Source organism: Pteronotus mesoamericanus, unplaced genomic scaffold (genome assembly GCF_021234165.1).
Source record: "Pteronotus mesoamericanus isolate MK-2021 breed Mesoamerican mustached bat unplaced genomic scaffold, CSHL_Meso_final contig_164, whole genome shotgun sequence".
Classification (NCBI taxonomy): domain Eukaryota; kingdom Metazoa; phylum Chordata; class Mammalia; order Chiroptera; family Mormoopidae; genus Pteronotus; species Pteronotus mesoamericanus.
This window is the reverse complement of record NW_026555065.1, coordinates 23,070,373-23,088,746: the sequence shown is the minus strand read 5'-3', so window position 1 is coordinate 23,088,746 and position 18,374 is coordinate 23,070,373. Positions and strand designations below refer to the sequence as shown.

The following is an 18,374-nucleotide window of genomic DNA, read 5'->3' as shown; positions in this document are numbered from 1 at the left end:
CCTAACAAGCATAGTTTTTTTGTTTGTTTGTTTGATTTAAAGGAGTAGTTTATTTAAGCCAGGCAATTGTCGAGGAGTAAGATCTCAAATGCTTTTTCCAGTATTAAGTTTACCAAAAAAGGTCTGACCTTCTGCCCCAAGAGAAATTCTAGGTATTAATTCCTCTCTCAAGTGGGGTTTGAAGTTATATGTAAATTAGCATTGTTTTCCACTGACCAGGAAAGACTGGTAGTTTACTAATAGGCAAATACCCTTGCTGTTTCTTTGCAATGTTTACAAAGGCACTCAGCAGGCACTTACTAAATGCATGCTCCAAGAAGAAAGGTTAAGCAGCTTCCCCAAGACCACACATCTAAAAAGTAAGGGGGAGGGGACTGGAAGTGCCTGTTATATCCAGTTACACTCCCATAATTACTCAAACCGCCTTATTCCGAATCCAAGGACCGGCTTTCAAGGGGACAAGAAAGGAATGCCCGGGAGGTGATAGCCAGGAAATCGGGAGAGGTGCTTTTCCCAGCATGCTCTGCAGCACACCGAGGGGCGCCAGACGTATCCCGGCGTGCATCGGGGAGCGCCCAAGGGCGATGGTTCCCGGCTCCTGGAGGGGTACGCGAAGTTAAACCGGTAGGTGTGAGCTTTCTTAGTTTTCAGACCTTGTTTTTTCGTTTTTCCTTTATGACTACAACCCCCTAACGGCAGAAAAGGAGGTCCTCTGACTGGCCTCTCTTTCCGCGTGCGAATGACTTTCGGCGCCGCTTCGAGCACAGTGCCAGGTGATTAGCGGTTAGGGGCAGGACTGAGCTGAGCACGTGACCAAAGCTGGCAGCCAATGACTAGCCGGGTGGTCCAGCAGCGCGAGGATTCCCGGACCCGTGAGCGGAGCGGCACGGCGCGTGGGTCTGCTTCGGTCGGCCCTGGCAGGTATGCGCAGGCGCCTTGGTTGCCACGCGTTCCGTCCGTCCCCACGCGCCCAGTGGCGTGTACTTGGCGCGAGGTGTTAAAGAGTCTATTTGGGTGTTTTTTGTGGGTAGGGGGAAGTAGAGGGTTGAGGGGGGCAATGGCGTCACGTGGACGCCACAGCCAATCGCAGTCCGAGGCGCACCCACAGCTTTCCCCGGCGCCCCGGGGTGCGACGTGTTCAGTGAGGTTCGGCTCAGCCCTGACGGCCTGAGCTGTTTTTCGAAGCGCCTGTGCGGTTTGTAAAATCTGGCCACGGGTTTTCGCGGTCTTCAGCACCGCTGTAAGCACGGACGACAAGTTCACATCAAAATGGCTGCTGGAAAGAGTCGCCAAGCAGGGGGAGCGCTGGGGCCGCGTGAAGGTCACATGATGAGGTTGGCAGCGCGTGCTGCTGGCGCGGGGAAGGGGGAGGATGGGAGAGGGGAGATGCGTAGTCAGTCACGTGCCGTCGACTGCGCGGTCCCGTGCTTTTTCTCCGCTTCTGCTGCGATTAGATGGTCAGCTTTTACTCCTCCCACATGAAAGCGTGGCAAGCCTCGCCCGGAACCTGTGTGGTGCGGTGGAATGCCCGACGTCTAGGAATTAGAGGCCTGGGATCTGTCTAAGCATTGGTTACTTCAGTACTTTTGTCACATTGCCACTCCCGACCTTCATTTTCTCCTTTATATTTTAGCTGTGTGTAGATTATTTTTTTAAGGTCCTTCATGTGGTGTATGACCTCTGCTTTATCCCAATGTCATGCAGATAGTGAAGAAAGTAACTGAGCATACTATTCACAATTATAAGACAATTCCATCTTTTCACAGCAGCCCTCTACGCCCACGTTACAATGATGCGGGAAACCTGGTGGATATGAAAACTATTTTTTTAGACGTCCAGTTCTCGTGTTTCCTAGAAAGATAACGAGATTAGTATTCTTATAACTGGAGATGAGCAAACACAGGTAGTTAGAAGGGTCTTGCTAATGCCCCATAAGGCTTCTCTACTTGATGGGCCAGTCCTTGTAAAACATTTGAGGTTCACTGCCGCCAGCCTTTGGTTCTCTTCTGTCAGTTACAGCTTTTCATGTTACCGAAGGTCAAGGCCTTTAGTGAAATGAAAGAAGCATACATTATGTATTTTTATATCACTCTTTAGTGTTTATGCTACCCTTTGATGTATCTTAAAGAGCCTTTGAGTTTTGTGGGAGCACGATCTGGGAAACGTTTATTGAGCATCATAATAGTTTTCACTTCTGAGCAATTATAATAGTTAACATCTTGCTAGCATAGTACCTTATATATGTCTTAATTCATTTAGTTTTCATAACAAACCTATAAGGTAAATACTATTATCCCCATTTATCAATGAGGGAAATAGCAAAAGAGAGATTAAGTAATTTGCATAAGGCCATGTGGCTGATAATTTTATGGAATTCCTTCTGAAAACTTGACAAAATGATTCTAAAGTTCATTTGAAGGAACGAACCTGTAAAGTCGGAAAATTTTTGAAAGAGAAAAGTGAGGAGGGGAAAAGAATTACACTAGTGAGTATACAAATAAAGCTGTGATAATTAATAGGTAGTAACTCTGGAATAGAGCAGTGGAACAGATAATAAATTTAGAAATATATAAGTCTCTCTTGTACTATAAAAGTGGCTTTACGAAGTAGTTGAGAAAATTTCAAAATTATATTGAAACAATTTTTTTCACGTGAAATATATTTTTACTAAATGTAAAGGAAATTTAACATTTCTTTTAAAAATTTACTTGATGTATTATTTTTAATTTTTATGGAACAAATGACTATTTGGGGAGAAAAGGAATTGTACCTTAAAATATAAATAAAATGAAATCCAGGTGAATTAAATATTTAAATACAAAAAGTGAAGTCAGAAAATTACTACTTTAAAAAATAGGTAAACAGTTTTCCAATCTTGGGCTAGGATGAGCTGTTCTAAGCCTGACTGCAAAGGCAGAATCCATAAATGCAAAGATTGATAGAGTTATTGCATGAAACAGCCTCTAGTTGGCAAAATCACCATAAAGTTAAAAAAGAAATTTATTCATTTAGTGTTCATTTAACATATTTATCAAGTAGTCGCTATGTGCCAGGCAGTTTTTCAGGTATAGAGAATCCAATGATGAACAAAGCCAGGCAAATAGTGAGGGAAAAAAATGTGTCGGACCTAGGTTAATGACTTTAATGTCTATTGGATGGGCAAAAGACATGAATAGGTAGGTCACACACACACAGGGACATAAAAATGACCAATGAAGACAAAAATTCATCATTTTTCAATTATAAACAAATAACACAATAACTTCTGCCACACTAGCAGATTGGCATTTATGTAATAATATATTAATATCTGGTATTGGCATAGGAATGCGGAAATTGATAAATTCATATGCTGCTGTTGGTGGATATTTACAAAAGAACACCCTTAATGGAGGGCATTTTGACTATACTTATTGAAATTATTAAAAACATGTATGTCTTTTGACTCAGCAGCTCCTATCTGTGTTAAGGCACTGATTTGTAGGCTTGCAAAGATTTTCATTTAACAGTTGTCTTGCAGTATTTTTTATGATAGGAAAAACTTAGGTATTGTATAATATGAGATTGGTTAAGTAAATATAGTGTCTTCATGGAGGGTAATACCTTACAGCTCGTAGACATGATAATAGATTTCTACTAATGGCTTGGAAAGCATATATCTATTAAGTGTAAAAGGTAGGTTAAAAAATTATGTGTAACATGATCACATTTTTGAAGGCAAATACCTGTATGTGTTCATTAAGTCCAAAATGTATACATCAGAGGTAACCTAACACCCTGATTGGTGTGATTCAGTTGACAAAACAAAAGGTTGCTGGTTCCATTCCCTGTCAGCATATGCCTGGGTTACGGCCCAGTCCCTGGTTGGGGTTTGTGTGGGAGGTAACTGATCGATGTTTTTCTCACATGTTGGTGTTTCTCTTCTTCTCTTTTTCTATCCCTTCCCCTCCCTTTGGAAAAATAAATAAAATCTTAAAAAAAATAAATTGGGAAGTCTGGAATGGTATCTATAAATTTGAATTACCAGTGATTTTATTTGAGTGGTAGGATTTTTGGATGAATTTATTTTTTTATATTTTGGATGAATTTAATTGAAGAAAATGAACTTTATTTTTTAGAACAGTTTTATATTTATAGAAAAATTGCAGAATATGTTATAGAGAGTTTCCTTATACCCAGTAACCAGTTTTCCCTATTAATAACATGTTATGTTAGCATGGCACATATGTTACAATTAATTAACCAGTAAATACTGATACATTACACAGGTCAATCAGATTTCTTTATTTTTTCAGATAATTTTCTAAAAAAGATCTTATTTATTTTTAGAAAGAGTAGAAGGAAGGGAGAAAGAGAGGGAGAGAAACATCAATGCATGGCTTACCTCTTGAGCGCCCCTTGCTGGGGAACTGGCTCGCAACCCAGGCATGTGCCCTGACTAGGAATTGAACCAACTACCCTTTGATTTGCAGGCTGGTACTCAATCCACCGAGCCATACCAGCCACGTCTATTTTTTTAAAATACATTTTTAAAAGATTGTATTTATTTATTTTTAGAGACGGGGAATGGAGGAAGAAAGACAGGGAGAGAAACATTGATGAGTGGTTGCCTCTTGCGTACTCCCAACTGGGGACATGGCTGGCAACCCAGGCATGTGTGCTGACTGGGAGTGGAACTGGTGATCCTTTGGTTCGCAGGCTGGCAGTCATTCCACTGAGCCACACAAGCCAGGGTGAGGTAATAATCATTCATATATATTGATTTTAGAGAGAGAGGAACATTGATTTGTTGTTTCACTTATTTATGCATTCATTGATTGATTCTTGTATGTGTCCTGAATGGGGATTGAACATAGAACCTTGGCATATCGGAGCAATGCTCTAACCAACTGGCCAGGGCTTTTAATCAGATTTCTTTAGTTCTTTTTTAAAATTGCTATTTTTTTTTAAAGAGTTTATTTGAGCCAAGCTAATGACATATGTCAAAATATTTCAAATGCTTTGGAAAATGACAAATTTGCCATCCCTTCCTTTCTTCGTTCCTTCTTTCCTTTTGGTGTATACTTAAAGAATATTTAATTTTTTTTAAGTATATTTTATTGATTATGCTTAACAGTTGTCCCAATTTTCCCCCCTTTTTCCCACCTCTGCCCAGTATTCTTCCTTCCAGCAATCCCCCGTTAGTTCATATCCATGGGTTGTACATATAAATTCTTTGGCTTCTCCATACCCTATATTATTCTTAACATCCCCTGTCTATTTTGTATCTACCAATTATGCTTCTTAATCCCTTATGTATCTTTTCCCCCATTCTCTCCCTTTCCCTTCCCTGCTGATAACTCTCCAAATGATATCCATATCTGATTCTGTTTCTGTTCTGGTTGTTTGCTTAGTTTGAGTTTCCTTTTGTTTTTTAGATTCAGTTGTTGATATAAGTTCTTGTCATTTTGCTATTCATAGTTTTGATCTTCTTTTTCTTAAAGAAGTCCCTTTAATATTTGAGAATGGGTCGGGGTAATTTTTGAAGGTAGAATTTGCTGATTGATTAGTTGCGGGAGTTAAGAGAAAGAGGAATCAAAAATTATTCCAAGTTTTTAGCTAGAGCAACTAGTGCAATGTAAACAGAGATTAAAACTGGAAGGAGCTAGTCTGGGGTTAAAATGAAGAGTTTAGTTGGATATATTGAGTTTGAGATCCTCACTAGATATCCAGGCATAGCCACTGAGTTGGGAGTTGACTGTTCACGTGTGTACCCCAGAATCAAAGTCAGGGGGCTGTGAACATATTTTGGAGTGTCATCTGTATATAGATGGTGTTTAAAAACATGAGGCTGGCCCTGACTGGTGTAGCTCAGTGGACTGGGCATCATCCTGCAGTCTGAAAGGTCACTGGTTCGATTCCTGATCAGAGCATATGTGTGGGTTGCAGGCCAGTTCCCCAGTTGGGGGCATGGCAGAGGCAACTGATTGATGTTTTTCTCCTTCTTTTTCTACCTCTCTTCCCCTCTCTAAAAATAAATAAATAAAATCTTAAAAAAACCCCCAAAGCTAAACAACATGGGCCTGGCGAAGTCAGCCAGGGAGTAGAGAAGAGGACCAGTGACTGATCCTTGAGACCTAGTTGAAAAGCAAAGACAGAGGAATAGGTTTCATTTAGATTTCTTTTGAGTCTGTATCAGCACAGTATTTACTGAACAACATCAATATGATATATCAAATAATGCTTTTGAGATGATTGTAATGTAATCTGAGCTCTTCCTGTTATGTGAACGGATTTTTCAGGTATTTGCCACTCTATTACTTGAGGATTTCCACCTTCTCTCCATTACCTAGGGGCATAAACTCCAAATTTCATAACTTAACATGCCATACTCATCATTGTCTGACTCTACCCTACCTTTCTCTACTCTTAATCTTTCTCCTCTTTAATACTCCCATCATGCTCAGTGTGCTCTGACCTTTAGAAGTTTTGTTTTGGCAAAAGAGAATAAATAATTAGAACTAGATCTTACAATACACAATCATTATGGACCATCAGCTGAGATTTTTAGAATATTTTTTTTTATGATGACTTTTTGGTTTTAATAGTATTCATTGTGATGGAATTTAGCCAGTACAAAGTTTAATGAAGTGATGTCGGGAGTCTTAGTTCAGATACAATTTAGGAATGTTTTAATTTCTAAGACTGAATAATGCTTATTCTTTGGAGGCAAGCTAGTATAATATTCTTCCTTCATTTGCCCACTTTCCCACCCACCTTCTCAGTAGTCAGGAATTCTATTTTAACATTACATGTGTACTTTGAGCTCTTTGCTTGAGAAGAAACCTAGTATAATAAGTTCAGCAGACTCAGCAGTACTCTCCCCAGGAATGTCCATTAAACTATTGCATAGAGGAAGGCTTAATCATGTGAATTATAGGTGTGAGAGTTTTCAGTCTGTAAGCTCAAAGTAGGCTTAATTATTTTGTCATTCAATGGTAAGCCTGCATTGAGCCACCTACCTTATATGGAAATTATATGAGGTGCTGTAGGGGACACACAAAAGAAATAAAAGACGTGGTTCCCTGCACATGAATCCCTGACAGTTTAGTCGAGGAACTGAAACATAGCATTAAAAAGGAATTTAATCTTAACAAGCAATGTGTCAGTAAGTGAAAAGTACTGTGGTATAAATCAAGGACTTCGCATTTATTAAGTCCATAATTATATTCTCAGAGTTCCATGCAGTCTTATCTCATATCAATTTTTAGCATTTTGACTTGACCTGAAAGCTCTGTGATTTCTCCTATCCTTTAACATTTCTAGTTTCAATATGGTATTGATTTGGCTTTTTGTTTGATGTGATGAAAGCCCTATGTAGAGAGTGTCCTGCCAGCATATTGCATTCAAACATTTTTTTCTTTTATATCAATATAGCAAATATAAGGTAGAATGTCATTTATCACTTACAAGAAGTATACTTTCATAGTTTTGTTATGTGTAGGTTTTCCTAGACATATTTTCTCCTACCTGAGGGTGGGGAGAAGAGTTTAGAACTTAGAGAACAATAATTTTTGTGTGTATGAATATGAGTTTAAAAGTACAGTTGATTCTTGAACAACATGGTGGTTAGGGGTGCTGACTCCTGTACAATTAAAAACCCACATATAACTTTTGACTTGCCCGAAACTTAACTACTAATAGCCTATTGTTGACTGGAAGCCTTACTGACAACATAAACAGTTAACACATAATACGTGTTTGTATTATGTACTGTAGTCTTTTTAAAAAAATTTTTACAGAAGATTTTAATTATTTATTTTTAGAGAAGGGAAGGAGAAGGAGAGGGAAACACAATGTGTGGTAGCGTCTCGCATGCCCCCTACTCGGGACTTGGTCTGCAACCTAGGCATGTAGCCTGTATTGAGAATTGAACCAGCAACCCTTTGTTTTGCTGGCCGTGCTCAATCCACCGAGCTACAACAGCTAGGGTTATGTCCTATAGTCTTACAATAACGTAGCTAGAGAAAAGAAAATGTTATTAGGAAAATGATAAAGAAAATACATTTACAGTACTATACATATTGAAAAAAAAACCCATGTATAAGTGGACCCATGCAGATCAAACACATGTTCATGGGTTAACTGTGCTTATTTAGATTATAAAAGTAGTTTTCTTCTCATTTCTATATCAAAAATATAGAAAAGCACAAATAAGGAAATAAAAAATTTTCTATTATGTTAACTACCACTGTTAACTTTATTGATATACTTCTAGTCTTGTCGTCTTTTTTTTTTTAGTGGCAAGTCTGCCTCCCCCAAGGAACTTATTACACCAGTCTTCATGAAATTCTGTATTTTTTATTTTTTTATTTATTGGTTTTTGAGAAAGAGGAAGAAAGAGAAACATTGATTTGTTGTTCCACTTATTTATGCATTCATTGGTTGATTCTTGTATGTGCCCCGACTGAGAATCCAACCTTCAACTTTTGCATATGGGATGAAGCTCTAAGCAAATGAGCTACTCAGCCATGGACCAAATTTTGTTTTTTAGTAAATAAAATGAATACCTCAGATACCTTTAGAAACGAAAGAAATTCCCAATTATTTTAAACTTTTCTTAATGCATCATAGTTTCAGGATACTCTCACCACTCTTAATGGCCTCCTTTAGTACTCTTAAAAGATAGTACCCAGGGTTCTGGCCAACATGGAGACATTGGTAAATATGCTTTGCTTCCTTGCACAGCCAAAAGAAGGATAACAACCAATTTAAAAACAAAAAAAGCACCTAAATTCCTTAGCTTAGCATAAAAAGACCTCAATACTCTGGATTCAGCTTTCTTTCTCACTACTGCTGTAGGTTAGACTAAAATGCTCCCCAGTTTTTGTATCTGGACCTTTTGCATTTAAAATCGCCACTGCTTTAGCATCTTCTCCCTGCCTTCTTATTCCATAAATTCATCAACATCATTCTCCCTAATATCCTCTACTGAAATCCTCCTCATTCTTAAAAGTCTAAGCTTCCAGCCAAGATGGAGGCATTGTTAGATACCCTTTGCCTCCTCACAAAACCAAAAGAAGGATAACAACCCACTTAAAAACAAAAAAGAACCAGAACTGCCAGAAGATTGAACCATATGGAAGTCTTACAACCAAGGGGTTAAAGAAGAAACATTGATCCAGACTGGTAGGAAGGGAGGAGACAGGCAGCTGAGGTGGACAGGACCTGCGGAAAGGCGGTGGCTGGAGGACTGGGTGGGTGAGGTGGCGGCAGGCAGACCGGGCAGTCCTACATTTGCATGTGGGTAAACTGGAAGGAACAACTGGGGAGTGAGACAAACTGCAAAACCCAGGGTTCCAGCGCGGGAAAAGAAAGCCTCAAAACCTTTGGCTGTAAAAACCTGTGGGGGTTGCGGCAATGGGAGAAACTCCCAGTCTCACAGGAGAGTCCGATGGAGGGACACACAGGGTCCTAGAATGTACACAAACCCACCTACCTGGGAATCAGCACCAGCAGGTCGTAACGCGCTTGTGGGTAGTGGGGGATGTGACTGAAGCGGGGTGAGAGCTGAGCAAGCAGCACTGTTCCCTCTCTAACCCTTCCCCCACATACAGTGCCACAATACAGCAAAGTGGGTTGCCCCGCCCTGGCCAATACCTAAGTCTCCGCCCCTTACAACGTAACAGGTGCACTGAGACGAAGAAATATGGCCCAAATGACAGAACAGACCAAAACACCAGAAAAAGAACTACGCGACGAGGAGGTAGACAACCTATCAGGTGCACAGTTCAAAACACTGGTAATCTGGACGCTCACAGAAATGATTGAGTACGGCTGCAAAATAAAAGAAGTGGTGAAGGCTATACAAAGTGAAATAAAGCAAAATATACAGGGAACCAACAATGAAGGGAAGGAAACTGGGATTCAAATCAACAACTTGGAACAGAAGGAAGAAATAAGCATTCAACTGGAACAGAATGAAGAAACAAGAATTCAAAAAAATAAGGAGAGGTTTAGGAACCTCTGGGACAACTTTAAACGTTCCAACACCCAAATCGTGGGGGTGCCAGAAGGAGAAGAGGGAGGGCAAGAAATTGAAAACTTATTTGAAAAAATAATGAAGGAGAATTTCCCCAAGCTGGTGAGGGCACCAGACATGCAAGCCCAGGAAGCTCAGAGAGTCCCAAAGAAGTTGGATCCGAGGAAGAATATGCCAAGACACATCATAATTGCATTACCCAAGAGTAAAGATAAGGAGAGAATCTTAAAAGCAGCAAGAGGAAAGGAGACAGTTACCTACAAAGGAGTTCCCGTAAGACTATCAGCTGCTTTCTCAAAAGAAACCTTATAGGCAAGAAGGGGCTGGAAAGAAGTACTCAAAGTCACGAAAGGCAAGGGCCTACATCCAAGATTACTCTATTGAGCAAAGCTATCATTGAGAATGGAAGGGCAGATAAAGTGTTTCCCAGGTAAGATCAAGTTAAAGGAGTTCATCATCACCAAGCCCTTATTACATGAAATGTTAAAGGGACTTAAATCTGAGAAGAGGAAGATCAAAACTATGAACAGTAAAATGACAACAAGGTCACGACTATCATCAACTGAACCTAAAACCAAAAACAAAAACCAATGAAGCGACAACCAGAACAGGAACAGAACCACAGAAGGGGACATCACATGGAGGGTTATCAGCGGGGAAGGGGTGGGGGAAGAACAGGGGGAAAGGTACAGGGAACAAAAAGCATGATTGGTAGGTACAAAATAGACAGGGGGAGGTTAAGAATAGTACAGATTTGAAATGGAGGAACTAAAGAACTTGTATGTATGACCCATGGGCATGAACAAAGGGGGTTAATGCTGGAGGGAGAGGAGTTGTGGGGCAGAGGGGGTAAAGGTGAGATAAAAAATGGGACAATTGTAATAGCATAATCAATAAAATGTACTTAAAATGAAAGATGGTGTCCAAAACAAGATATAAGGAAGTCTTGATTGGGCAAGCTGGCGCAGCATATAGAGGAATTATTTCCACCCTGGCTGGTGTGGCTCAGTGGATTGACTGCTGGCCTCGAACCGAAAGGTTGCTGGTTCGATTCCTAGTTAGGGCATGTGCCTGGGCAGTGGGCCAGGTCCCCAGTGCAGTGTGTGCGATAAGAGGCCAATCAAAAGATCTCTTGCACATCGATGTTTTTCTCCTTCTTTTCCCTCTCTCTACAAATAAAAAAAAAAAAAAAAGTTATTTCAGGATCTCTATCACACACCTCCATTTTAGAGTTTTTTTGCAGATGTGTCCCACTTTGGCTTATATTGGACTTACTTTGTTGGTATTTAAAACTTTAGTTTTGCTAACATATTCTAAGAATTTTCAGATTTTTCCCAGTAACTATTTACCTACAGAGATAACTGAACTGGCCAGCTTGTCTTTCATGTATTTTTGGTTTTTCCTGTGTACCTTCATTGAAAGAGCTAGTAAGTAGCAGAACATTTTAATGTTGGCCAGAGAATACAAAAAAACAAAGCCTCTGGAAAGTACACATTTTGTAATTCTCCAAATAATGTAATGATGACTATACATTTTCTGGCTACTTTCTTTAGAATTCCTGAAATGGCAGAAAGTAAGTACTTGGATAGTAATCAGACACTGACCTCTTGGCTCTGTCTTCAAATGGTACTGAAAACCTGTTTTTTTTTTTTTTTTTTTTGTTTTGACTTTTTTACAGGAAAATATGCCATTGTAGTCTTGCCTTTATTTTCCAGCACTATATCCAAACTCTATCAACCATCGGCCTTCCATTTTTCATGGCTGTCATTGGCTCTTATATTTATAGACCAGGACTGGCAAATATTTTTTGTGAAGGACCAGATAGTACATATTTTAGGCTTTGTGGGCCACAGGGTCTCTCCTTCAATAACTCAACTGCGTCATTGTGTTACAAAAACAGCCATAGCCATTATGTAAATGAGCGGACATGGCTGTGTTCCAGTAAAACTATAAAAACAGAAACCAGGCCTTCATAACCCCTATCATATGTCTACCACCTTTACCATCTGTGGAGATAGACTAATAGAACTCCAAGTTGGAAATATTTTTCTTTCAGAATTTTTGAAGGCCTTGCCTCTAGCTTCCAGTGTTCTTTTTGAGAAGTACCTTGCTATTCTGATTGCTTGATCCTTTGTTTAAACCCGTTCTCCCCACCCTCCAGGCTTCTTCTGGTTCCTACTACTTTCAGGTATTCCTCTTACAAGTTACTTAAATTCTCATCATTTTTGTCATCAATGGGGATAATATCTATCTTAGGCTTGTGAGGATTGATGAGAATGTAAAATGCTAAAAACAATGCTTGACATGTTGTAAGCACTTAGTAAATATTTGTTATCATATCATCATTTACAAACTGAAATGCTTTTTTCAGTATTTTTGAGAGTCCAGAACTACTGTTGGAACTGTGGAGTGTTCCTATAGTGTGGAGTCTTGAATTCATAGACAAAGCCTGGAATAGGTTGAAGCCATAACCTAGGACTTGGATTGGAGTGGGAATGAGATAATTCTGTAGCCCTGAGCTAATACAGAGGTTGGAGTCATGTAAGAATTTGGCTCCAAGTTCATGCACTGAATTTGCAAGGAGGGGTCAGAATACATGCGTCACTTGTTCCACCCAGGTGACCCTTTCCTACCAGGATTATGTATGTTAATGTCAATCATAGTATTTTGCAAGCTAACTGTATTTATACTTATCGAAATGAAAGCTTTTCAGCACTGCAGGTTACTTTTCAGTTCCTTTAAAGTGCTATCACTGCCTTTTTATTTTAAGTAGTGTCGCTTTTGCAGCCAGCTTTTTTATATGGTCACTAAGAATTTATGATAATTAGATTGATAGAGGTAACCAATTTTGGTGCCATTTGAAATAGTAGATTTGAAAAGAGCCAGTTTTTTTCCAGATTAAAATATTTTCATGCATACTTTATTTCCTCAAATTTTCCTCTTTTCTTTTTTGAGGACACTGGCATGCTAGGAAAGATGTGGATAGGAACAGACCTGCATTGTCTTTATGACAAATAGGGAATCGTCATAAGAGTCATCATTTATTTAATGGTTTTTGTTTTTGCTAAGCCTAAGATTATATGCAGTACACTTACATTGCCCCAAAACTTCAGCTAGTTATTTTTCTATTAGTGTTTGGTCCAATAGGATGGGAAATTCATTCCCAATCCCCCCCAAATAGCTGTCTTTTACGGATGCTTTTATGCCAGGCATTGTGTTAAGTAACATTATCTAATTTAATCTTCTAATGGTCTCTTCCTCCTGACCATGTTCTCTTATAGTATATTTTTATATATCAGCCAGAGAGATGCTGTTAAATCAGAGATGTTAATATGCATTAAAGTCAGGTCATACCATGTTCAAAACCCTCTAATGGCTTCCTACTTCTAGTAAAGTAAAAGCTAAAATCTTGATAATGGCCTATTAGGTTCTGTATGATCTGATGCCTCATTTCTTTGACCTCATTTTTCACTATTCACTGTCCACTCTCAACTCCAGTTCCTTAGATTCCTTGGTTTTCCTTGATCATGTCCTTTCATTACTGATTTCTTCTGCCTGGCTTGTTTCTTCAATTCCTTCTTTTTTTTTGTTTTTCTTTCTAAGAGTGAAGGGGGCAGGGGAGACACACACACACACACACACACACACACACACACACACACACACAACACAGATAGACATTGGCATTGATGTGAGAGAGAAACATAGATTGGCTGCCCTCTGGTTTGCTCCCTGACCAGGGATCAAACCTGCAACCTGGGTATGTGCTCTGACCAGGAATCGAACCTGTGACCCTTCAGTCTACAGGATGACACGCCAACCAACTGAGCCATATTGTCCAAGGCTCCTTAATTCTTTCATGTTTTGATTCAGATTTTCCTTTTTTCCCTATTTCTCTTCTCTGCTTTATTATTTTTTTCTTTAGCACCTGTCATTAGGTGACATGTCATATATGTTATTTATTTTGCTTGTTTGATGTTTCTCTTACTAAAGTATAAGTACCACAGGGCAGAGATTTTTGTCTGTCTTGTTTACTGCTACCTCTACACCCTTAGGACAATGCTGAAGCAGAGAGTAAGTGCTCAGGAAATGTTTGCTGAGTGAATTACTAAATAATTAAAATATTCTGACATGGCTGTTGTTACTGTCTTTATTCTGCAGACGAAGAAACTAAAGCTCAGAGAGGTTAAATAATTTGTATAAGAGCATGTAGCACTTAACCATCCTGCTGAATGGCTTTATTTCCTATTATATCTCACCGTGCAATGTGTGCTCATAGGACATTATTTTTTGTCTGTTTGAATATCTCATACATATTCAAGTTTTTGTGCCTTCATTCATGTTTCCTCATTGGGAGTATTCTTTTCCTTTCCTGTACCCTATTGAGGTAGAACTTTATTTGTTTGCACAATAAATGGTGATTTAGAGAAGAGTCAAAGATGTGAAAGTTCTTGGGGAGGTGGAGGGATGAATATTGTGAGACAAGGTCACATGATAGGAAATGCATGCCTGTTCAGGAAACAGGTTTGGCAAGAGTGAAGTCTTGTTTAGAGGTATGATAGATGGTACAGTTAGAGAGGGACAGGGTCATGGCCCTATTACTGGGAGCTTTGAGTTTCAGACTAAGGAGGTGGCGATTTTATCTTGTTGACCCTTGAAGCAGCAGAGTAATAATGTGTAACACTGCTTTAAAAAATACTTGATTTTACTGTGTGATAAGATAATACTGTGGTGATAAGAATGGCTTGAAATGGTAAGAAGCTCAAATGAAGAACACTTAAGAGGTTATTGTTATAATAATAGAGTCCTGAATGTGGCATTGAGGACTGAAGGTGAGAATTGAGAGTGGAAATTAAAGCACAGACATGAGATAGTTAAAAAAGGACAGAAAATTCAAACTTGTTACTTTGGTCTACATGATTTCACCTTTGCCTACCTCTGCAACCTTACTTCCTGCTACCTTTCCTCATATTTTCTATGCTCTAGTCACACTGGCTGTTCCTTATCTTTGCCTGGAATGTTCTTCAAGTCTGGTTCCTTCCTTGTCATTCAGTTCTCAGTTTAAATCACCTCTCAGGTCTTTCCTGATCACGAGTTTTAAGCAACATCCTTTACTGCTTCATTCTTTTTCATTGTCATAGTATACAATCACTGCCTGTTTTTAAAATGTGGCCCTGACTGGTGTGGCTCAGTGGATTGAGTGCGGGCCTGAGAACCAAGTCACTGGTTCAATTCCCAGTCTGGGTACATGCCTGTGTCCCCACAACTGATTGGTATTTCTCTCCATCTCTTTCTCTCTTCCTTGCCCTCACTCTAAAAATAAGTAGATAAAATCTTTTAAAATGTGTATTCACCTGTCACTCTATCTTAGAATGTCAATCCCATGAGAGAAGGGACATTGTCATTCATTTTCACTGCTGTATTGTACCTAGAAAGATACCTGATACTTACTGGATTTGAAATAAGTCTTGATAAATCATCTGCGTTGGAGGAGTTCTCTGAATCCAAAGTTTTTAGCTTGGATATCTGTGCCATTGATTAAAATAGAAGAGTCTGTAGAGATTTTGGATTTTGATGGGAAAGTGGAGTCTGAGGTGGGGGCAGGACATCCCAGGTGGTGATGTCCAGTAGTAGTGGGAGATATTTTACTGCAACTTGTGAGACTGAAGTTATAATCTTTTTCTTTTTAAAAGATATTTATTTATTTTTAGACAGGAAGGGAGGGAGAAAGAGAAGGAAACATCAATGTGTGGTTGCCTCTTGCGTGCCCCCTACTGGGGACCTGGCCTGCAACCCCAGGCATGTGCCCTGACTGGGAATCCCACTGGTAGCCCTTTGGTTCACAGGCCAGTGTTCAATCCATGAGCCACACAAGCCAGGGCTAATCTTTTATTTTTATATTTTACTATAGTGTAACACACATAAAGAAAACTGGACACATTTTAAATGTACAGCTTGATACATTTTTACAAAATGAGCATACCCTCTATTTATCGCCTGAATCAAGAAAGAATTATTACTAGTCTCATGAAGCCCCCTGGTGATGAGCAGCAATCTTTTAATTGATATTTGTTGTGTATCTCTTTGGATTATAAACATTTTGAGGTAAGGGCTACATCAAAGTGGTCTAATAAGGTGATTTTTTGTTACTGATTGCTTAGAGGAGTGTTATTTTTATTAATAGTCAACCCTGGATGAGGAAAGCATTTTCTCTAGGATTATACTCTTTAGGACTTTCTGGTAGTTCCATCCAGTCTTTGTTATTTCCCTTGTCTCTGAACTCCTACAGCATCAATCTACTGTACTTGATTTAACACTTTATTTATTCTATCTACGGTTTTTAAATTTTTTTCGTGTGTTCAGATTATATCCCTTATTAGGAGGTAAGATCCTTGAGTTGGGGACCTTGTCTTATACTTCTTTATGAATTCTCTTAGCTGTTGTTACAGTGGTGATTAAATGAATGCTAAGTAAGTACTGTGTGATGAATTATTTTGAACCAATGCTACATTTATATTCTATGTTTGTCATGAAGAATTCTTCATATTAGAATAATAATAATAAACAAAAATAACATGTTAATATGCAAATTTATGCTCACCACATAGCAAACATTTTTAAATACTGTTTTGACAGAAATTTTTGAAAATTAAACTTTTAATTTTACCTGGTCTTAATTACTTTTTTGTGTGATACCGTGTTTTAAAGACTAAATCCAAACTAAATGTATTTGAAAACCTTAGATTCTCCTTATGTAATGTTTTAATTACTGCTGAATACCCTATAAAATAGCAGAGGTCTTGCCTATGGTGACAGAACTAAACCTTTGGATTATATTACTGTTAAGGGGTGACAGGTGTGAGTTGTTATAATCCCACATTTATCGTATCTTCATAGGTAGTTATCAAATAGCTTTAAATGTAAGGGAATTTTCCAGTTTTTCATGATATATTTTTATTTTAAAGAATTTCAGTCTTACTCATATGTATGTGTGTGTATATGAATTTAGATGGTAGCTGATTTTCTTTGGGTAGCTTTTAAATTTAGTACCAGGTATACAAATATAATGAAGAAATATATGGCATAAACTTTGTTTTCCTATATGACTTGAAAACACAGTATGAGCCCATGCAAGTGGGTTGGAAGGCTGCCCAGTTCGGTTGAGGATTAAATAGCTATATATGCACCTGAAGCTGAAATTCTGTTTTCTATAATATTTTTCACTGGGTCATGGAGAGACCAACTCCTACGAGGTAGGCAAAATAAGTATAACCAGGGAGATGTTAATGCCCAAGGTGTCTAATTTCAGTGAATGTTGTCCTTAATCACTTTTAACTCATTACTTTTATGAGATTTTCACAGTCACTTTATTTTTTTTGAAAAGCCTTCATCTTGATTCAGAAAATAGGAGCATAATATTACTTAATTCTACATATTTCCTAATGCTGTATTTGTTCTTGTTTGATTTTCTTGTAGCATTTTAGTATTATCTCCTTTTGAGAACCTTTCTGATTGAGGGACAACCATATTTAAATTATTTTTTTGTTAATTTTATTTATTAATTTAAAAACTTATTTATTTTCAGAGAGAGAGGAACGGAGGGAGAAGGAGAGAGGAAAAACATTGATGCTAGAGAGAAACATTGATTGGTTGCCTCTTGCATGGACGGCCCCAACTGGGGAGATTTGGCTTGCAACCCAGGCATGTGCCCTGACCTGGAATCAAACTGGCGACCTGATGCCCAGTCCACTGAACCACGCTGGTCAGGGCTAATTTTATTTTTTTAAGCATATAAATAATACATTGTATGGTAAAAATCTCAAATGATACTGAAGTTCATAGATTAGGAAAAAATTCCTTCCTTAATAGTATCTTCTCTGCACCCTGCTTTCTCTCCCCTTCCCTGATTTTTTCCCCTCATATCAACACTGCTGTTGATAACTTGGTATACATCTTTTTTCAACTCTTCATCTATATTTATATCTGCAGCAGTCCCCCCTTATCTGTGATGATACATTCCAAGACCCCAAGTGGATACCTGAAACCACAGATAGTACTGAACCCTATATATACTTGTACTATGTTATTTTCATGTATGTACATGCCCTTTCACTTAAAGGAAGCTCTTCAAAGCTTTCTTTGGCACATCTGAATTGCCAGCATCACTATTCTTTTTTTTTATTTCTCACCTGAGGATAATGTTTATTGATTTTAGAGGGAGAAGAAGGGAGAATAGAGAAACATTATTGTGAGAGAGAAACGTTCATTAGTTGCCTTCCTTATGTGCCATGACCGGGGATTGAACCTGCAGCCTAGGTATGTGCTCTGACTGGAGATGGAATCCATAACCCTT

At 38.7% G+C, this 18,374-nt stretch overlaps 1 protein-coding gene across 6 annotated transcripts in view; it reads left to right on the top strand.

Annotated features, from left to right (window-relative positions):
* Nucleotides 1-526: 526 nt before the first annotated feature.
* MGA (MAX dimerization protein MGA) overlaps nt 527-18,374 on the top strand; it is a 148,383-nt gene continuing 130,535 nt past the window's right edge. For 5 of the 6 annotated variants that reach the window (XM_054565561.1, XM_054565560.1, XM_054565562.1 and 2 more), the window contains exon 1: nt 527-624. The gene's annotated coding sequence lies outside the window, so the exon portion shown is untranslated. Of the gene's footprint in view, nt 625-902; nt 922-18,374 lie in introns of those variants that run through there. The other variant, XM_054565559.1, reaches the window with a different exon arrangement.